Here is a 6,000-nt window from a genome sequence, read left to right as displayed (position 1 = left end):
TCTCTTCTCTGCCCGCACATCATGAGGGGAGGCCTGCACTGTCTTTGGCTGCCCCTTCTTGCCTCTCATGCTGTTACTCTCTGGTATTTCTGTTCTTCTTGGTCTCATGCTGCCCCCAGGATACTCATTATGGAGGTCTCTGAGGGGCTCCCAATGTGTAGCCTTTTCCACTCAGGCTCTGGACAGTTTCTAAAATAAACTAATATAAGGATTGAAGTGAAAATGTCACCTTCATTCCTGTTGGAGGTCAACCCAGAAGATGTAGCTTAGTGGGGGAGCCAAATGGATGTAGCCGGGGCTGCTGTAACAGGATACCTTAAACAACAGATGTTTATTGCTCAGAGTTCTGGAGCTGGAAGTCCAAGATCAAGGTGTTGGCAGATTTGGTGTCAAATGAGGACCTTCTTCCTGATTTGTAGATGGCCATCTCCTTGCTGTGTCCTCACATGGCCTTTTCTTGGTATGGATGCAGAGAGAGAGAGAGAGAGAGGGTGCTACTTCTGGTCTCTTTATCTGCATATAAGGGCACTAATCCCATCCTGGGAACCCCACCTTCATGGCCTCACCTAACCCTAATCACCTCCCAAAGGCCCCACCTCCACATACCACCTCTCTGGAGGTTAGAGCTTCAGTATACGAATTTTGGAGGAACACAAACATTTAGTCCGTAACAGCATGTAACTCAAATCCCAGAACTAGGCACCTGGTCTCAGGCAGCACTGGACCCTGGGAGACTCTCATGTAGGCACCTGCCCAGGTAAGACTTAGGGCCCCATGGAGTAGAGGAGAGCTCAGGTTCCTGGTTGGGTAGCAGGCTTGCTCCAAGAAGGGGGTGCGCTTCTTGGGCTATAATTCTTCCCAAATTGACTGACCAGACAAGTCAGGCAGAGAAAGCATTGGAGAGGCCTGAAGTTACACTAGTTAAACCCCTTTCACTGACAGGAGCATCAGGTGAAGTCAGAGGCAGGCCTCGTTTGCAGCCAGTATTATTGTTTTATATAATCGACGCTTGCTTACAGCACCCTCATCTTGCCTGTGTTTCGCTTGTCTTCTCTTTGGCATCTGACACCTCCTTTTGGATGCAGTTTCTTACTTTTGGACAAGCCTGTTTGATCATCCAAAGGCAGGGCTGGTTTCTCCTGGATTCTCTTGTTATGCTGAGATGCGGCTGTAAGTCTAAACGTGGCTCCTTTTCCGGGAGGTCTGTCTTCTCTCTACCGTTGATTGTAATGGGGTCTTTTTGTCTTTGGTATTCTGCAGTTTCATTATAATGCATCTGGACAGGTTTTATATTTATTTTTACTTCTTGGGATCCAAGCTCCCTAAATCCGAAGAGTTAACACTTCCACCCATTCTGGAAAATTCTCTGCCATTACTTTCTCTAATATTCCCTCCCCCTCAGTCTCCCTCCGCTCCTTTTCTGGACAATGTAGACATCTGTTGAGCCTTCTTCACTCTATTCCCATGTCTCTTAACGACTCCTTCATAAAGTTTTACTTTTAAATCTCCCGGTGCTGTGTGAGTTCACTCCTAGGTCTCCCTCCAGCTGCTCATTTCTTCCTTGGGCTTCTGAAACCATTTGCTGAATTTTAGATTTCAGTGGCTATATTTGGTTCATGTTGAAGTACGTCTGTCACTTTAAGTGGGGCCTTATGGTCCCCCAGGGTTCCTGTGTCACTGCCGTCTCGCCCTTCGCCCTCGTCCCAGTTCTGCCCTAAATGGCCTCGTTGCTCCTCCCTCCATGCACTTTGCCCGTTGGCCAGATGACGTCATGGGGGGCTTTCCTTTCTCACCTTCTCCACCAGCATCACCCCCCAGGTGGTTCCCTGTCCCCAGCCTTCTTAGTATTTTCTCAGCGTCTCACACCACCGATGTGCTCCTTACACACACCTGCCTACCTCCCCAGAGTAGAAGCTCTGTGAGCAGGCGCTTGGCTTTATTCGCTGTGGCGGCTCCGGAATTTGGTAAATGTCTGATGAGGCAGCTGAATGCGCGAGTCTAACAGATGCTTATCCATCACCCCTTTCAGCGGGCCTATGGCTTGTGCTGCTGTTTAACAAAACTCCTTATTATCGAGGCAGACATCTCTCTGATTGATTGATTGATTCACATAGTGCAAACTCATGAATCTTAATTGAATTTGTCATTTTTTAATCAAATTCTGGTGCTCACATCGGCCCAGGTTTGGCTAAAGGGAGCCTCTTCAAGCTAGCTGCCATATTCTTTCAAAAAACAAACAACAAACAAACAAAAAAACTTTAACTTTTGAAATAATTTTAGATGTATAGAAAAGTTGCAAAGATGGTCCAGAGAGCTCACATAGACTCCTCAGCCAGTCTCCCCCACTGTTACTCTTTTACATCACTTGGTACATTTTTCAAAACTAAGAAACCAACAGTTACACATGACTCTTAAATAAACTTGATGGGGACACCACAAATGGCCCCTGCTTTTTTCTGGGGATGCCCTTACATCCAGGAGAGCCCAGCCGTGCCTCCGGTGTTACCATGTGCATCTCAGAGGCCTCTCATGGGGTCCTAGGGAGAAGGATTTAGCTTCATCTTCATCTTCAGTAGGTGTTGGCCAAAATGATCCCCAAAGGGATTATATCAATTTATAAACCCAATTTGAGCTCCCTTCTTTCAGAAAAGTTGGTGTGGGAAGAAAGAAATGGGAATGTTTGGAGAATTCCACCCTGCCCCCCAAGTCACCTGTACAGGGCTCTGGACCTGGGAAACCGAGGGCAGGTGGGGCTGGGTGCACTGCATGGTGAGAGCTGGTGGCCATTGTGGACCCTCTTCTCTGATGCACGGGCTGCTGCTCGGGGACCTGGGAATCTTCACTTTATTCTCTTGGTCTTGTTGACATTGTGAACGAGACAACCCTTTGTCCTGGGAGCCACCCTGGGCATTGTGAGAACTGCAGCAGCGTCCCTGGTCTCCACCCACCTGATGCCAGTATCAACCAAAAATGTCTCCAGACATTGTCTCCTTCTGAAAACCACCATCTGGTCTGGACCAACCAGGTTCCCAAAGATGAGAATGCTGCTGATCTACAGAGGATGAACCACCCCTGGGCAGCCTCGTGTACACGTCCCTTTATTGGGAGGGGCAAACGGATGGTGTCCTGGAACCACAGGTCTCACAGCATCCTGGCATCTGCTGTCCTTATAAAATCACAGTGTGCACCCCCAACTACACAAATCATCATCTGTTGGAAAAAACAAACATGGTAATCGTGGCTTAATAGAAATGATTACCTTGCCATCCGGGCAAAAAGTACAGCTTCTGACACGTGCCCAGCCTGCCTTTAGCAGCTGACCACTGAATCTGTGGCCGTAATATTTTAATATGAATTATTTGTACACAGCTTGAAGATTTTATCCAACACAAACTCTCAAACTGGGAAGACTTAAACACTGAATCTTTTTGCATAATTAACCAGCCAAGGGGGCACACTCTGAAATAAGATGTTGGAAACACTTACTCCAGGCAGCTGAGGGCAGAGCAGGCTGCAAGGCAATTAGTGGGGAACTGTCCAGCCCACTGGCCTCAGTTTGGGGACAGTTAAATGATTCTTTTCTTTGGCATTAGCCTCCAGCTCAGCTGCTGAGGGCTTGAACCTTTACAGGAAGACCTGCAGATATATACACGGCACCTTCCCAGGATGCATCTCCAAAGGGTGCCCGAGAACTCTGCATGTGGTCCTTTTGGACCAATTCCAGGTCCCCTGGTCTGTCTGCCTCTGAGGCTTCCAGTTGAGAAGGGATAGGGGTGCTGGACTGCCTGCCTGGGTCCCCCCGCGTTGACGAGCTGCCTTCTTCATACAAGATGATGCTTCTCTCACTTTCTCTCGTGATTTTCAGAAAGAACATGAAGCAAAAAGGCTCAGAAGAGCTGGTTCCTGGCAAATGAGTAGCTGCACATTTGTTACCTGCTCGGGAGACGCTGGCTGTCCTTCCCGAGGGGCAGGTGGCCCTGAGTGAGGGATCCGTCGGGGAGTTAGGGGTGAGCGCTCCAGCTCTGCCTTTCCTGTGACTCACACGTCTCTCTGAGCCGCAGTGTTGCCACCTGTAAGGGGAAGGAATTACAGCTTCCACCCCCAGCTCCCACCCTCCAGAGACCTCCTGGCCCCTCTCATCGGTGAGCCCAGGGGGAGCGAGAAGCACAGGAGGCTGGGAGCCGTGGCCTTCAGGGCCAGCCTGCGGGACATAGAGGAAACAGCTAAATAAGGAGCCCACTCCCGGCGGGGTGACCGAGGTGACCAAGCGGGGTGAGGTGCCTGGCACAGGGGACCCACAACCAGGGCTAGCTACGCCCAGAAATTCAGGAGGATTTTGCCCTCTGACCGCCTCCACGCCTCAACTGGGAAAGAGGAAAAAGTTTCCTTAGTTGCTTTGACTTGGGGAGCTGTGGCCAGGATCAGGGGCCATCCTTGGGGTTAAGGATACTGGGATCCCCTTCTTCTACCTTCCAGCCCTGAGCATGAATCGTCACCTCCGGGGCTCAGTGGGGAACCTCAGGCATGAATGGGGGGGTCTCTTGCACTGGGGGGTGGGACCCCGTCTGGGAAATGAGGGTGCAGATGGGCCCAGAGGAGCTGAACTTCCAGCTCATGGAGCCACCGGGTAGAGCACATCATTGGGGGGCTGGATTTGGCCCCAGCCTCCTAGGGGGAGCCCTGCTCACAAACATCAGGGCCTGGCACGCAGATGATTGGGAGCGAATGTCTCACTTTGTCAAGTAGCATTCAGCACCGTGAACCCCAAATGATGTAAGAGACAGACGCCTAAAGCTCATCCTCAGTCCCCGAAGGGCTCCCAGTCCTGTTGGGTGACAAGGCACGGCCAGCTGGCCAAGCCCCAGGAGCAGAGAGCCAGGCCGGAGGGTCACACCAGGTGGTCACGGGATGGGAGGCTGCTGGGGTGGGGGTGAGGGGGCTGCTGGAAAACAGCCTGCATCCCAGAGGGACAAACAGAGTCACTGGAGCAGAGAGAAGGTTCTAGAAACTCACCCTCCAGCCTAGCCCTCCCTGCCAGCCACATGGCCCCAGCGCTGACTCTCCCACAGGAGATGCTCTCATCCAACCTCATCCCTTTCTCCCGTCTGTGTTTATCTGATCTGCTTCTCTCTCCTCGAGAACAGGATTCAAAAACTGACTCAATGTAGCAAGATTCCATCACGGAAGCTTTGAAGCCATAATTCTCCCAAATGCCACTCCGAGAAGGACAGGGGAAGCCGTGGGACCGGCTTTGGCTTTGTCACCCAGCTGGTCTCTGCTTGGGAGTGTCCGGTCATCCTTCTGCCCGGGACGCACAGCCACAGCAGCATCTGCCTGACTTTGAATCTTCATTTACGAATGCCGTCTGATGGAGCCAAGATGTGCTTTCCCTTTATTTATTTTCCCGCCTTAAATTTTTCCAAGAGAAGGGGGAAAAGGCTAAAAGGAAAACAGCAACAGCCGAAGGAATGAATAAATAAAAGCAGAGGCAGGGATGCATTCCCGGGCCTCAGCCACATCTGTCAAGAAACGTTTTGGTGGATTAACCTCGGGTCTCCCCTAATTCACCATCTGGGATTCAAGGTTATTTGCTCCGTCACTGCTGGACTGGGCCTCCACTGCACATTTTCTTCGATTAAAAGTGTTCTTTCCAGAATTCTGAGAGCTGTGCTCTGTCTATGGTGCCTCCATATTGATTGTGTGGAAATTGGCTGTGGGTTCAACCATTTGCTGGTTGATTCATTATTTTCAATCAAGCGGCTTGTCAGGCTGTTAAGGTCGTCAGAGTCTCCAGGGCCCGGGCCTGATTCCGTTATTTCCATTATTGAGACACAACCCAAATTAACTGAACCATAAATGTTTTCTTTTAGTGGCCAGCTGGGGAGCAAATGCATGAAAACCTATCATGAGTTTTATTTTCCATGGAAACGTAACGGGGTAAACGAGAAACCTCCTAGTCCTCTGAGAGAAACCTGTGAAACTGGGGGTGGGGTCTGTTAG

The sequence above is a fragment of the Balaenoptera physalus genome, assembly GCF_965194825.1.
Source record: "Balaenoptera physalus genome assembly, chromosome: 1".
In the NCBI taxonomy this organism is placed as follows: Eukaryota; Metazoa; Chordata; class Mammalia; order Artiodactyla; family Balaenopteridae; genus Balaenoptera; species Balaenoptera physalus.
Note: the sequence above shows the minus strand (reverse complement) of the source record.